This window comes from Prinia subflava, chromosome 5, assembly GCF_021018805.1.
Source record: "Prinia subflava isolate CZ2003 ecotype Zambia chromosome 5, Cam_Psub_1.2, whole genome shotgun sequence".
Lineage (NCBI taxonomy): Eukaryota > Metazoa > Chordata > Aves > Passeriformes > Cisticolidae > Prinia > Prinia subflava.
This window is the reverse complement of record NC_086251.1, coordinates 23,922,292-23,937,856: the sequence shown is the minus strand read 5'-3', so window position 1 is coordinate 23,937,856 and position 15,565 is coordinate 23,922,292. Positions and strand designations below refer to the sequence as shown.

The window sequence follows — 15,565 nt, the reverse complement described above, 5'->3', positions numbered from 1 at the left end:
AAATTAAAACAATGTCTTCAAATTTAGAGTATTTATTTTTATCCATTTGTAGTAAAAACATTTCCATTGCAGTTACTGTGGTAGGCATTGACAGCTTTCTACCAGACTAAGAATACACAACCACATATTGAGTGTAGCTCCCCTCTGTTTTTAAATTTTATGAATTGTTAACCTTTTCCAGTAGCTTTTACAGTGGAGCTGAAAATTTGCTAGTAGGGAGGAGGTGAAAATGCTTTGGAAGGAAGGCAGTACTGGAGATTAGAGAAGCAGAAATACCCAATTCAATTGTTTTTTTCCTTGGGATGTTTTTTACTTCTTTTCTTTTTCGATTGAACTACTTTTGCTTTTCTTTTTAAATTGCACTATCTGTCTCAAAGCTTCTCCATAAGCTCAGTTCTTCTGCTGTCATGTTTTCTTTGCAAGGTACACCACCCTTTTGTCCAATTTTGAGAATTTTTGTGGCACAACTCTCACAGAATATGTCAAGTTTTCCATTATTAGATAGTGCACTAACCATTTTTTTCCAGCGATATATAAAGGGAGCTGTTCTTTGGGTCCATGGTTTTTAGATTGCTCTTTTTTTTTTTTTTTTGCCTACAAAGAGCAGCAGCAAGAGTAGCTTCCTCATGCCCATCTTAAATCTTCTGAATGGACTGAATCCCAATACACATGTCTATAAGTCCTGTTCAAGTTCTGTCTCTAACAATTTTTTATTGCTTTCAAGATGGATTTTCAAAACATTTTTACCATCTAGTATTCCCATATTGTATGTATGAAGGAAAACCAGACTGTTTTGCATTTCATACAGACATCTGGGGCAATATTACGTATTTTGTGAGATAACAATAGGGAAATACACATTCTGTAAACTAGATTGTACTGAATCCTGCCTGACAGTTAGTTTTGGAACAAGAATTTATCATGTGCGTGATCTCATCTCAGTCTTCTGCTGTTATTTCATATTTACAGTCTAGACTAAATAACTTAATAGTTTTTTTGCAGTTTGTCTTTTAAAACCAGCTATGAATCATATATTCCAGACATACTCTTGATCATGGAAACTTCAGCCTTTGCATTATACTTTCTAATGAAGCCAGCCTAGTTTGTCTCTTGTCCGGAAATATTATAAATAACATCAGCAAACAATATACATTTATACTGAATGGCCTCCTTTCTTGTTCCCTAGTTTTCCCCCTTCCTCCTGGTAAGAAATCATCTATTTGCTACAGTTTCTTTTAATGAAGATATGAAAGAATTTTTGTTCTCCTTCTGATTAAGAGAAATTTCTGAGTTCTGATCCTTTTTTTTTTTTTTTTTTTACTCTAAAGCTTGTCTTTTATGCAACCAATTAGTAAATATAGTTTTAATTACCAGGTGATATTTCATGGGTGCCAGAGTTTTGGGGGGAAAATCTTGTAACTGCTATAATGAGAGTTAGTTTGCCATTTTATGATCGAGTCATAATTGCCTTCAGTGCCCCATCTTCAAAGGTTCTCGTGCGCATGTTTGTGCAAACACAACATGTTTGAAACATGTTCTCAGTAACTGTGTTTTATTCCTATGCTTGGGCATTGGAATCTCTTCTGAAATATTTCTTTGTGCTTTTGGCTTTGTTTGCTTGTTCTGGTGAAAGAGGGACAAGAAGTTTCTGAATTTCACCACATAATTTCACCTGCTTGAACTACCACACAGGGCTCTAATTAATGTCTTAATTTATAAACAATGATTTTTGTTTAGTTTTTCAACTTTTTTTCCCCTCCAGGATAGGGCAGATGATTTTTGTAGATATTTTTGATCCATTTGAAAATGAATCCCAAAATAACTTCTCAAAAATATGATGCACTTACCATTGATAGCTAAAATGGTAAAGTTTTCTTCATATTCTGGGTTTGCTATTCCATATGGAGAAATACTCTTTTATATTATTATATTTATATGTACCAAAGAGATCCTTCTTTTGTAAAGCCTTTTGGGTACTACTTCACCCTTGTAAATATTTCTGTGCACAATCCTCAATAGCAGCATTTTAAACTCTTTCACTTACATCAAGAATGAGGTCTATGAGACTCTGGATTTAAAAAATTCCATATTTGGTTTAAGTTTTAAAATTGCCTCTTTGTGACAAGCTGATGATCAGCAAGCCTTCTGTCACCATAGTGAAGTGTTCTTATAATCAGGGAGATGGCTGTATCTCAAACATTATGCAGCATTTATGAGCACATCCATTTGTTCAAGTCTCCTTCATTTTCAAGAATTTCATTGTCTTGCTGAGTTCACCAGGCTCTTTCCTTGTATTAGAATCAGACTTTTTGAAATCTGTTTCATACTATCTCTTGCAGCAAAACAAATTGTCTTGATTTGCTTGTTCGCTAGAGCTTATTTTCTAAAATGCTCTGAAGCTGTAAACAGCATTGCTTTTTAAGTATACTGTTTTTGTCTTTAAAGGATAGTGTGGCTGACTGGACACATTCATTTGAGATCACTCAAATCCCTAATGCCTGTGACTTCATCACTTACAGAGTCTGTCTTTGCCAAATACATGAGCTGTCTGGGATTTTCAAGATATCAAAGTTTTAGATGCTATTAACATGTTTTTAATCTCATGGAGAAAGTCTGCATTGTTCTGCATCATCTTGCATTTTCAGGCAACTCATAGTGAGGTACTGGGAGGTTCTTAGAGTACACCTCACCCCCAACAAGAGAAAAAAATGGGACAAGACCAACAAAACCCCTGAAAATGCTAGTATATGTGAGGTTTAACTGAAGCCTACTGTTTATCTAAGAAATTATTGAGCTTTCTTGCATGCAGCCAAATAATTTTTGAGAATCTTTATGTCTGGTGCAGTAGTGAAGCTTTATTTAAGTAGGATTTGTGAATGCTGACAGGGAAGAAAGGTGTTTATAAACAGGAAGCATTTGAATTCATTGGTATCTAGTATTTTGGAGCAAATATCTGATTAATCACAATTGATAAAGATGATAAAATTCACCCAGAAGGCTGAAATTAAAATATTTAGCATTAATCAGTAATCACTGTAGTGAAAATTAAGTGATTCTGTCTTCAAGTGACAGTTAAATGGCAAAAGCTATCCATGAGTTTCTTTGCATTATCTTCTCTATGCTTCTGTTGGATAGCTCATATGAATGGAGAATTTGCTTTTCTTAACTAAATATGATTTCAAATGAAAAGTGAAAGCTGCTTTGTTATGCAGCTGTGGGCTTGTCAGTCAGTTACCATCAGATTTCTTTGGTAAGTTCAAACACGAAGCACATTAAGCTTCAAGTAAAGACCAAATTGGTGTAATGAGTTTGGGTAAGTCAGAAGAGATCATTTAACTTCAGCTGAAAATCTTGCTGTCTAGGTCTGATTTGCAGTGAGACCCTTGTATTTACATATTTAAAAACTGTGAGTTGCAGAAACCTAACTTGTGATAGCAGCATTTTTTCCCTGTTAAATGCAAAGCAGCAGAGAATTAGGTCCCAGCTTCCAGTCAAATTTGGAAAAAGAGAGCAGTGCTGGGAAATATCTTTAAAATATATTACAAAGTAAAAAACTCCAAAACTATAATACACTCTTCATTTATTTTTCATCACCTTCCTTGTATGTGTGAATAGTCACACCGAAGCACAGCTACATTTAATCCTTGTTTCAGTCAGCTCCTGTTGACATAAGCTGTAATTGAAGGCAGTGAAACCTCACCCAGGAGTGGAGGCCACTGTAGCGTGAGTTGCATCAGCTCCCTGCCTCTCAGGGCACAAAAACAAGAGCAGTGCTGCACTGCCTGGGACCTGAGCAGGGCCAGGGCTACAGACACCAAGGAGGGCATTCTTCAGCAGACTTTTGGTTCCTCAGACAATGCTGTGTTCCAGCAGGAAGTCAGGTAACAAAGCCAGCTCTCACTCTTGTGAGGGCAAATCCCCGTAGATGACCAATGTGCTGTTGACAGCAGGAAATATGACTCAGGCTTTGGATTTGGTTAACTGGAATAGCAGCAGGGTGACTCGAGTTGTGTTACTGTTGTTCCTGCCACGGCAAAGACTCAAAGTGTCAGGAACTGTCTAGGTCTCAGTAATGTTTTCATCTTTTTACACTGGTAAGTGCAATAGAGATGTTACAACCCAAAAGTCAGTAATTCTTGACCCAAATAGGTAAGTGGTAAATTATGTAGGTATGGAAGGAGTGTAATAGATCCTCAATTCAATGTACAATTATTATGAGATATATAAAGGATAATTAACTGTCTTAAATTTGGACTTTTGTTTTTCATGTTCTCCTACATGAAATAGCATGAAAATATGATTACCCAGTAAAAGAAATTAACTGGAGGAAAATTTCATAGATTTGAGCTAGGTGTTTGAATTCTGCTGCACTTACACAGAGCCTCTCATGTCCTGACTGATGTCATTAAGTGACATCATAGTGGAACATGACACAATGCTATTTTAAATGTCATCAAGTCCAAAACTAGTGGTATCTTAGCTAAGAATAAAACCTCAGAGCATTCAGTAATTTTTTTCCATAGACTTCTTGTGGAAAAGATCCTTTCAGCTCTTTTTGTGATTCTCTTCCTAATTTACTTGTCTCATAGTGGGGATAATACCCACCATGAGTTGGTGAAAATACTATTTAATGTATTACCATGGTCCTGAGGATACAGATTGGTGAATGCTATTGTGCTAATATTATTTTGCATCATCTTCCTCTTTTATCTTTCAGATTGGTGAGTTTGTCTCTTGCATGACTCTCCCCAAATGGTTAAGGGTCTGAGTGCCTCTGTGCCCACGTGAAATCTTGCCATTGTTTCTCTAAAGGTCATTACATTAAACAGAAGCTGCAGTGATCTTTATGAAGGCAAGAAAACCTGCCCAAAAATGATAAAAGAGCAGCCACACACAAAGCCTTTGATAACTCTGTTATTGAGTGAACGAGTTCTTGACCTCTCAAGATTACTTCAGTCTATTTTTGCTTTAGACTGAGTTTTGGTTTAAACCATAAACTAGTTTTGCCAGCACAGTTACTCAAAATGTAGAAAAAAGAATCAGAGACATAATCCAGTCAAAGAAACAGAGCTACTGAAAACCTTCACAGCAGTACACTTCTCTGTACGGGGAGGGATGCTGGTTTTCTTCGGCTGCTGCTAAGGCTGATGAGATTGGTTGCCTTCCCTGAAAATAGCCCAAGGCTTAAACCCACTGGGCTCCCCTGCTCATTGTTCATATGGATGTGCAGATAGACCAGGAGTCCACAGAACTGGGTATCTCTGATCTTCCCTGTGAGGCTGCTGTGAAACTGGGGACTCTGACCCATGGCTTCAGGCTTTTCAGGCTATGACCAACAATGGCACAGCTCTGTCTCCATACCTATGAATGTGGGACCACTGAGACCACTTGAAGGCCTCCAGGAGTACAGACATTCGTTGTATAGCCTAAAATTCAAGCAACTTAAGTTTATAAGCAACTATTTGTGTGGATCAATAAATGACAATATTTCAATTTAAATGTTGTTTTGTAGCAAAAATGTTGCCCTGCTGAAGGGATGGTCAGCCAGACTGCCCATGTGAGTTGTCTCAACCTGGAGACAGTCCCTCAGAGCTCAGATATAGCTGGAGCTTGTTTGATTTCCTGACATCCCCCATTGACCAGGTGTTGAGCAGCAGGAAGATAAACAGGAGTAGATGAGAGCAGGTCCTCTGAATGTGCCCTGACATCCAGACTCCTGTTTACTGTTTGGTCAGCTTGTGTGCACTTTTTAAAGAAGACATGAAGACAGCTTCTCTAGTACAGTCCAAAGGATACCAAATTCAGAAGTCTCTTCAAAAAAGGACACTGGTATTCTGGATTTCTGTAATTTCAGGGTAATGTTTACCACCTAAGCATAATTACTTCATGCCTCAGTTTACCTCCAGTACAAGTCATCTACCTCTTGGATGGGTGCTAATGGATACTTCAAATGGTACAGAGCAGAGCTGCTCTAGAAGCAAGGGCTGGGAGTCTCACCATCTCCAGAGTAGTGTCTGTAGGTAGTAGAGGCTCCCCAGCACCCGGATTTGAACTTGGCATGAGGCAAGGGCTGCTAATGATCATTTGCCTTTAGGAGGCAAAAATGCTGTTGAGCTTGTAGCGACATGCCTGACCTAAGATTTGAACAGCTGAGTTCACTGCAGGTATAAAGCTGAATGAGGATTTCTCACACACGTACTTCCACACAGAATGGGACACTTCACTTTAGGATCTGTACAGTAAAATTCCACAAGTAAACCACTGGCCAGAAAGGGTAATTAAAACAGCTTGGCAATCATATGTCTCAAAAGAACATATGCAACAGGAAAATGCTCTAAAATGAAAACTAGTTTTGGACAAATTAATTTCAGTATTTCAGTATTTCAGTTTGGAATAGGATGTTTTTACTTTAATGTACTTGTTCCCTAAGTTTTAACTACTAGTGAACGTTTTATGTTACTACTGCCATATTTGATGATAAAAGAGTAGTGTTTATTTCAAAACTAATGAACTGAGTTTGCTGCTTTGTAATGGTTGAGGTATTTTATCTGTTTTCTAGATCGGAGTATCTTCTGTTTGTATCATAATGAAACTATTAATATAAATTGACAGCACTTTGATCTAGAAAAACTACTTGTTTCAACGTATTGTTGTGTAACAACTTATTATTCTTTCCAATTTTTAAAATGAAGGATTATTTGTGTTTCTTCAGAAAACTTTTCCTGACTTCCTTTAGAATTACACTGTAAAATAAATATAATTTTCTAGCACAGCATAATGCCAGTGAGACAAAGACTAGGGAGAATTTTACACTGGTACAAATGCATTTGTATCTCCTTTCAGCACTCCTGCAGGAAGCAGACAGGGAGATGGGACTCCAATGTCTTTTCCTGGTCAGATGCATGTGACCAAAGCCCAGGTGTCTTGCACTGTGGCATCCTGCCTGCTGTTGAGGCAGGAGGAATGTGCTGCATGTCTGACTGGACTGCACTGCCCAGCTTCCCTGGGCCCCAAGGCAGGGGTGTGGAGGGATGGGGATTGATGTTTATCAGTGAGACAACCTGGCTGACCATGGTGTTGGGTACAAAAGGCTTTCTTCTACGACTGCTTCTGGCCAGGAGTTGCTTACCTTGTTCCGCTGGACTCTGAATACAACCTTCTGTAACATGGGAAAAGGAGCAAGGGGATTGAACAGGGTAGGAAGGAGAAAGGGAGGATGGATTTCTGAATTGCTTCACATGGGGGAATAGGCAAATGTTACTCTTGTTTTGGTGAAGGAGAAAGTCATTTCTGAAGCATGAAATGCAAACTGAGACTCTTGTATAATTCTGAGAAAGGGAACAAATTGCTTGGAAGAAACTTAGCTTTAAAAGTGTTCCTGAATTTTGATGATAATGGCTATCAGAGAATGATTACAGGATCTTGTGTGGAGAGGACTATGAGACCCAGCTAAGCAGAAAATCACAGAAAGTGCTGATAGAAAAGATATGTGCAAGATTAAAAATAAACACTTATTTTTTTCTGGATGATTTTTGCCAATTCCTGGGAGTGGAATTCTATCCCTGCTGGAAAATATCTCACTGTGTTCTCAACTACTTCATTTTATTCCAGCAGGGTTGATTACTTAGGGGCATACATTTGTCTTGGTATATGATTATGCAGTGCATTTTCTAGTGGCTAGAAACAAGAAGTAGTATCAAGGTCACACTTGGTAACCAAGGAAATAAGATGCCAAGGTTATAGATATATCTTTCACCTGCAGAGTTATCTCCCATGGATCAACATAAAATAACAATAATGGCAAAGTCTGGAAGAAGTTCGTACCATTGCTGTCGCAGGTCTGTGGCTGCATGGAAGATTTTGGCCTCAGCAACCACTGTCACCAGCATCTTCTCCACCATTACACAACACATCTTTCCTTTTGCTCAGACCAGCCTGAGCAAGGTGCTTTGTGAAGAGCTGTGTGTGCTATTTGTAGGTAAGGGACTTGCACAGTCTGGTCTATTTATAGATAATACAGTTAATCTCATCTTGAAAACAAGGAGAAAAGCGATATAGACAGTGGCAGCTGTGACACTAATGTATTATATTTAGCCATCGCATCCTCTTCTAACCTGCTGTTTATTGAGTGTCACGACTCCACACAATTAGTCACTGTTTTGTTGTTGCTGGCTTGTGTGGTCTATTCTCCTTCTGGCTTTGCAGACTCGTTAATAGTTAACTTGTGATTTTCTTCAGGGAGCTTAACCCAGGTTATTCAAATGTTCTAACCGTATTTAGCTGGGAGTTTTATATTGTTCCAGCTTCATTTCCCACACAGCTGTACGTGCTTCTTGCAGACAAAAGATCCGTACAGTCCTACTTATTTATTGATTACAAGATTTGCACTGCTTGGGAACAGGAAGAAAACAGCAGCCAGCGGCAGGTGGAACACTTTTTTCCAATTATAGTTGAGAAGTCTTTTTCATTAGTCCAGTTATATCCATCAGAGCATTCTGGACTGACCTGCCAGTATATCTTCCTTGGAAAGTTACCCCATCCAAGGCTGTGTACTGAACAAGATTGTCAAGACTGTGTCCAGCACTGTGTGTTTCCTTGAGCTAACCACTGGTTAATACTGATACTTTTTCTGTGTTAAACACTTCTGTAGATAAGAAATCCAGAGCTACAGCTTGGAATTGACCAAGAGACCCATGAGAGAAAACAAATGTGGTTATATCAGCTAATGATCTCTTCCAGATGGCCATGATTCTACAGTCCTTGCTGGGAAAGGGCTTGGTCATTATTTTTGTTTTGTCACAGACCAGTAACTTGCTATAAAAACCCTGTCCAAAGCTCATCTATGTATAATACTAAACACATAAATAATATAGGGAAAATGTTTATATCTAGAAGGATGATTCAATATTACAGATACTTGAAATGGGAGACAGTAATGGCACTAGTAAAGATAACCTTACAGTTACATAGTACTCACAACTGAGGGTTAAATATTTTTTCTGTATTTTCTATTTTATACCTACATCCTAAAGCCAGATAAAGAAGGCTATTTTTTCTTGTAATAGGAATATTTCTAAATTACAACATGGGACATGATAAGGTGACGTTTTAGACTTGGTCTGTGTCAGAATGCTACCAAAAGTACAGTTAAGACAGCAGCAATGAGAGATCACGTTAAAGGCAGCTAACTTCTTTCTGATATGTAACAAGGAGAGTAGGTCCTGCCAACTTGTCACTGCAAGAAACAAACCCTATGATCCTAAACAGTTTCCAGCTTCTGTGTTTCAGCAGTGCTTAAAGGGAAGCAAATCTGCTTTTTATCATCCCTGTGCAGGCTGCTGTAACGTCACTGTGGCTAACCTCTGACTGTGTGAAGGACAGGACATTGCAGCAACCTCAGAGAAGATGACAGAGAAAGACAAGAAAGGGGATACCATAAATAGTGAGAGGGAGGAGAAATTAGCTGAAGAAACCTTTTGGAAGAAAAGTAAGTCTTTTTAGTTTTGTATAATCTTTTGTGTGTTTAGAAAGCTTGGATTTTAGTGAAGCCATATCCAAACAAACAAAAAAATCCACCATACTGTCCCCAGGAAAAGACCCACAAGCATCTTCTGGCCTATGTATACACTAAAATGATTGGGATTTCATCTCAGAGTATAGAAGCCTGTTTCCTATTTACAGATGGTGAAATACAAGTGTAGTAAATCATAGGTTGAAATTTTTGAAACTTCTTTTGAGTTAAGGAACCAATATTCCCTCACAAAATATCAATGATGAGTGTTTACAGTTTTTTGGCTCAGTTTGTATCTGTCTGTTCTGTACCTTTGCTGATCTGGAACAGTGTCAGGAGAGGATCTCTTCCCCTTTGCATGAACTGCATTTGAGAAGACTCAAGTCATGCCAGAAATATTTTATATCCAATATCAAATCAGTGATTGTGTGTTGAAGAATGATGCACAAATTTCCATGTGCGAAAACCTTTTAATGATTCACCATGACTCAGAAACCTATGATCCTGCATGTAGCAAATACATGTGGCAAAGAAAGTTGGCCAAATCTTAGAAATGCAGATATATTTTATTTAGACTGGGAAAGACACCATTTTCTGATGTTTCCTGTAAGATGGAATTTCTGTTGAAAAGATAACCTGCAAATACCAACACATGGGATTTCTGAAATGAAGTATAACCCTTGGCAGCTGCTGGCTGAAATTGGTGTGGTGCTCACTGGGCTCAGTGCTGCCCACCTCCTGAACAGCAGCTGTGACTTTCATGATTGTGTTAATTTTGCTTCCCAGGTCTGGATCGCTGGGATGTGTCTGCCCTCTGGAAGCAGTTCCAGAGTTTCTAAGCCCCAAGCCAGTTGGCTCCCTTGCTTGTAGGGGCTGGATGCCTGGCAGTCCCTTGGAATCCCACTCCACCATTCATCAAAGGTGCTGATCCCATCCCAGTGCTGATACCAGCCTGTTCTGATGAAGCCATGTCTTGTTGGAAAGTTCACAACCACCTTTGACTGGTAAAAATGGTTAATTGATACTCCCAGAAACACTGATACACAGGCACATCATTATCATTAGTTCCCTTGCTGTACAATTACCAGACATAATTCAGTATTTCTCCCATGAGCAAAGCATTTACCAGTTATGCTCCACCTGCCCCTTTGGCAGTGTCCACAACACGGAATAGCTGAGCAGGCCTGCCAGCCCTTTCCAGCCTTCATCCTCATGCCCTGGCACACAGTTGCAAGGCAGAAGTGATCTAATGCCCATTACCCAATTGTCTTCACACAGTTCATCCTTATATCAGCCTATCCTTTCCCCATATCCACATCTCTGCCCATGGCTGCCTTGGCCCACTGCCTTCTGTCCCTTCAGTTAGGTGGCACTACTGAATTTTCCACTGATGCATATGCTTACTTTTCTTCTCATTATCTCCTCCTTCAGTTTACTGAGCTCTCTTCTGCCTTCAATCTTTTTCCATATTGCCTATCACTGGGGAGCCAGAGCTTCCTCTTCCCCTTCCTACTCCAGAAGCAGTCAGACACAGCCTTCTCACATCCTCTCCCTTCCTCTCCTGCTTTTCAATAATTCAGTCTCTTCTGCCTTCTTCTCAGGTCTCTTTCTATTAAACACCGTCTCAATGTTTTACCTCCTCTTTCACCATTTGTCCTGGAGCCATGACAAAGTCAGTTTTCTCTTTGTCTTGCCTCATTCATCTCCTTTCCACTCAATAACCCTAGCTCTTCTTCCACTGGGATTTGTTCCACCCAATTTGTCTTATTTCTTAAGGCTTATTTCATTCAGCTATGTGTGTGTTTATGTGAACATCTAAATCTAATGACCCATTCTTTAACCCATTGGTAAGCTGAAACCTCAGCAATAACAGAGTGAGGATCTTAAAAATACCAACTTCCTGCAGTTTTCATGAAGATTGATGACTGGTTGAAGAAAAAAGATTTGCACTTGCCTTTCCTGCTGGAAAGGTTGGTTGCAGCATGTGCTCCTTCTTCCAGTGCATATGCAATTATTAGTTACTATTAATAGTCAACACCAGGAAAAACTTTGCTCAGAGTTTGCATTTTCCTCAATAAAAGAAAATGAAGTTGTAAGAAACAAATTTTTAAGAAATCAGACAACAGGAATTCTGTTGCTCATGGAACTGGTCTTTTTCACTCTTTCACTCAGTGTTTCCTTATTTAACTTTGAAGTTTTATTTTTTTATTTCTTAGCTACTTTTATCTAGGTTTTATCAAAATGTCTCATACAAATTTTTAGTCTCTCAGGTTTCTGGTTTGACCTCTGTTTGTGAACCTGTTCTTTCTGCATCTTGACTTCTTCTTCAAGTTATCTCCCTTCATGTGTCCAAATTCACCTTTATGCATTGTCTTCTCCCTTAATGCTGCAATTTCTCTTATCTTCTGTCTGAGGACTCTTCTCATGAATGTCAGTTCCCTAGTTTTGTAGCTGCTGGTGACTGCCACCATCCCATAGCACCTTCTTTATAGTCTGTGCCTCTGTAAGGAGAAAATTGCCTTTTAAATGCAGAACTAAAAAAAAAAGGAAAAAAAAGCATTGATTTTTCTGGAAGAGAAGGGGAGAATATAGAACCTTTCTGTAACCTCGTAAATTAATTCATAGCCACAGTGAAAGCTGATCTGCCCTTTTATCAGACTTGATAAATTTTCATTTAAATGTTCACAGTTCTGTCACATGCAGAAGAAATCTTTCTCTTATTACAAGTTGAGATGCAGATTTATTTCTGAGACAAGTCAAGTTATTCTGCACACTAGTTCATGCAATGAGAAGGCTGTAAGGCTTTCAAGTCATACAAGTCTTATTTTGCTTATTTTATTCTCAGTGACCTCTCAATAGTAACTAATATTAAAAAAAGTGAGAAATGAAGTTGGGAATTTCTGAATAGAAGAATATCAATACTTGGCATGGAAATGTATTAAAAAACAAGAAGAAGAAGAGACATGAAAAAAGTGAGCAGGATAAATTGTTCCTTCCTCCTGAAATATCATCGGAATTGTTTCAGAAATACCAACAATGAGTTAAATTCAGCATTTCAGAGCCAGGATCCTAAATCACATACTTGCTGAGAGAATTTCTTACAACCTGAAATAAAAATAAAACTGATGCAAGAAATAAAGGATAGAAGTCTTTTATAATTGAGTGATAGATAATGAGAAGCAGCAGAGAATAGATGCTCTCTTGTGGGCCTGGTTATGAGGGATGCTCCTCATTTTCAGCCCAGGAGCACATAGAGCAATCTCTCCAGCAGAGTTTTCAATCACTGTATTTCATAAATCCTAGAGACCACACACAACTGCCTGCATAGGAGTGAAATTAAGATCCTGTACTAAGTGAGAATTTGATTTTGCCCTGAGCAATTTCTGCAGAAAATTTTCTTAGTGCTTCAGCCTGTGAAGTATTACAGGCACAGTGTTACGACAGACAGCTTCATTTCCACAACAGTAAGAGCTCCTGAGTGACAGTAGGTTCAGCTCCCAGTTTCATACCTAAATTGAGCAAAAGGAAGTCAAGTAAATAGGTGCAAGGAAATTGCAGCTTGCTTGTGTACCATCATATCAGACCATAGCTCTTACACTAACATGAGATAAATGGGCATAGTGGACAGGCAATAACCCCAGTTCTGACCAAAAGCTGGAGAGTTTTGAAATATTTTTTTTTAACTGGAATTTAGTCTTTATGTCAGGCTAGAAAAAGAAAGCTTCTCAAAATATTATTTAATATATGTGTCAAAACCTATTGTGTGGAAAGCAGTTTATGCTTTAAATTTGTAATAGCTGGCTGCCTTGTAATGCACTACCATTCATGTAATTGCCATCAAATTTTAGTGTTTTGGTTGAATAGTTATTTGCTGTTAAGTCACAATCTGCTTCTTATGCACTGCTTGTAGGGAACCATGAAATTATCTGTCTATGATAAAATAGCTCATGGAAGTGGGTAGCAGTTGAGGCTAATAGTAATGGTTATATAATTGCAGTGAAATGTGGAGAAATTCTTCAGGTCAGTATTTTTCTAGAGTCGGAGCAGACAAGTAGTTAAAAAGTGCCTACTTCAGTTACCAGAAACATTGACTGTATGAAACATGCAGGAGAAAGGGGAAGCAATTATGGGTACATATACACATAGTTAAACAAAAATAAAAGGAGTACTGCATGTTTTGTCTATGAGAACCTTCTTCATATGAACATTTCAAGTGGAATCCAGCAGACGCTGCAGACACACTGAATCAGCTGCTGGAAGAAAAGGGTAAATTGATTCATATTGTCTCAATAGCATTGATTTTGTACCTCAGATATTATGATGTACATTCTTTTCTCCAGACCATTTTAGTGAAAACAGTTAAGAAACATAGTTGCCTTATTTATATTCTTAAATCTCCTCAAAATCTCCCTTGCCCCTGGATTAAATGGCAAACCTTTCCTCACTTGATTTATTTTACATTTCTTCAGTTTTCTGTTTGTTGTTGATTTCAATTTTCTGGCATTTCCTTTTAAATTTGTGGGATTTTATTCAATAACATTTATCCAGGAAACTGAGTGAAATGCAGCCACTTAGGTGGAATATTTTCCCCAGTTCTTCTGTAGCAGAAAATAAAAGTAGTGTAAACCTCTGCCATTATCTCATTTAAATCTGTTTCTGCTTTCAGCTTATAGCCTCACTAAATTAGCATTAGAGAAACAGACCTTTATGTTAAATTCATTGCAGGGCTGTGCCAGCAGGACTAGTTGCATTTTAGTGGTCCCTCATTGCCTGTTTGCACAAAATTATAGCAAAGCCCTGAATAGTAAATTAAAATGGAACACAACATTTTTATGTTGAACTTCGAGTAGTTGAAAGCTTAAGCTTCTGTAGAACCCCATTACTATTGCATAAAGCATGTATCCCATATTTAAAATTCTGATTAATTAAAAACACTTGCAGTAATTAACATGCATGCTAGAAGCAGCAAGAAATTATCTACACAAAATTGTTTGTAGTTTATTTTGGGGCACATACAGGAAAACTTGATACACAAATTCTTTTACTGGACTTCTGGCTCCATGAAGTAACACTGTGTGGGTGTCTGGCTTTATGCTATTCCTTACAGTAGGTTTTTTTTGTGACCCAGCAGTTTGTGACCAGTTCTCCGCTTGCTTACTACCTTCATCTTTTTTGTTAATGAGCCCCTGTTTGTCTTCTTCCCATCTATTACTGTATTAATATAATATAAGACACTGTAGGAAATGTAATAATTAAAAACTATTGCTACAAACTGCAGTATAACCAGAGGTATTGAAAGATGTTGCCGAATGAGGTGAACTCAATGGCATTTAACAGTATTTAAGCCAGAATTTTGCCTTACCTCTCTGCCACATTTTTCTTTCAAAACAAGGGTTCTCTGGGTCATAAACCTACAAAGATCCATAATAAGATGAAGTGTCTATACATAATTTAGGACTAAAATTTGCTAAAAGGATATAATAGATGCCCCAGTTTTATAGCCCTGCATCCCAGTAAGCTCCTGTTTTATTTTACAGACTGAGCAAGAACAAGAGTAAGCCAAGCCATCCTAAACAGTAAAGATACAGTGCTGGCTTTCATGGAGGTTTTTTACAAAACTTCTGAAAACCAGATTTGACTTGATAGCTAACCTACAAATGTATATTGAATGAAATATGACATTACTGAAATGGCTTTAATTTTTTCATAAATACAAATAAGATTAAAGTCCATATCAGCTTGTACTGAACAGAAGATGGGCAAAATTTTTAATCCACAGTTTGTTTTGTTCTTGTTTGTGTCTGGACTGTTCAGAAACACATGACCACTATATGGGGATGAGACAGATCACTGAACCTGCTTCAGCATCTTCACAGCATCTCTTTGATTAGTCTCCATTTTGGGATTTTGAGTTGATTTTGATGATACTTGTAAAAGGTACTGTAGAGTCTGTGGGAGATCTGTTTATTCAGAATGCATATGTGTCCAAGCACACACACTGAATGGAAATTGTTCATCTCATAAAGTTGGCAGAAGACACATACTGAGTCCATC

At 38.1% G+C, this 15,565-nt stretch overlaps 1 long non-coding RNA gene across 3 annotated transcripts; it reads left to right on the top strand.

Moving 5' to 3' along the window:
* The first annotated feature begins 3,511 nt into the window (after window positions 1-3,511).
* LOC134551157 (uncharacterized) lies at window positions 3,512-14,261 on the top strand. 3 transcript variants are annotated; one of them, XR_010080537.1, is made up of 5 exons: window positions 3,512-3,881; window positions 7,763-7,978; window positions 9,335-9,487; window positions 10,298-10,515; window positions 12,357-14,261. It is a non-coding gene; the product is annotated as an uncharacterized LOC134551157 (long non-coding RNA). The 3 variants fall into 3 exon arrangements; XR_010080535.1 differs by having other exon boundaries at window positions 10,298-14,261; XR_010080536.1 differs by lacking the exon at window positions 7,763-7,978 and having other exon boundaries at window positions 10,298-14,261.
* The last annotated feature ends 1,304 nt before the right edge of the window (window positions 14,262-15,565 follow it).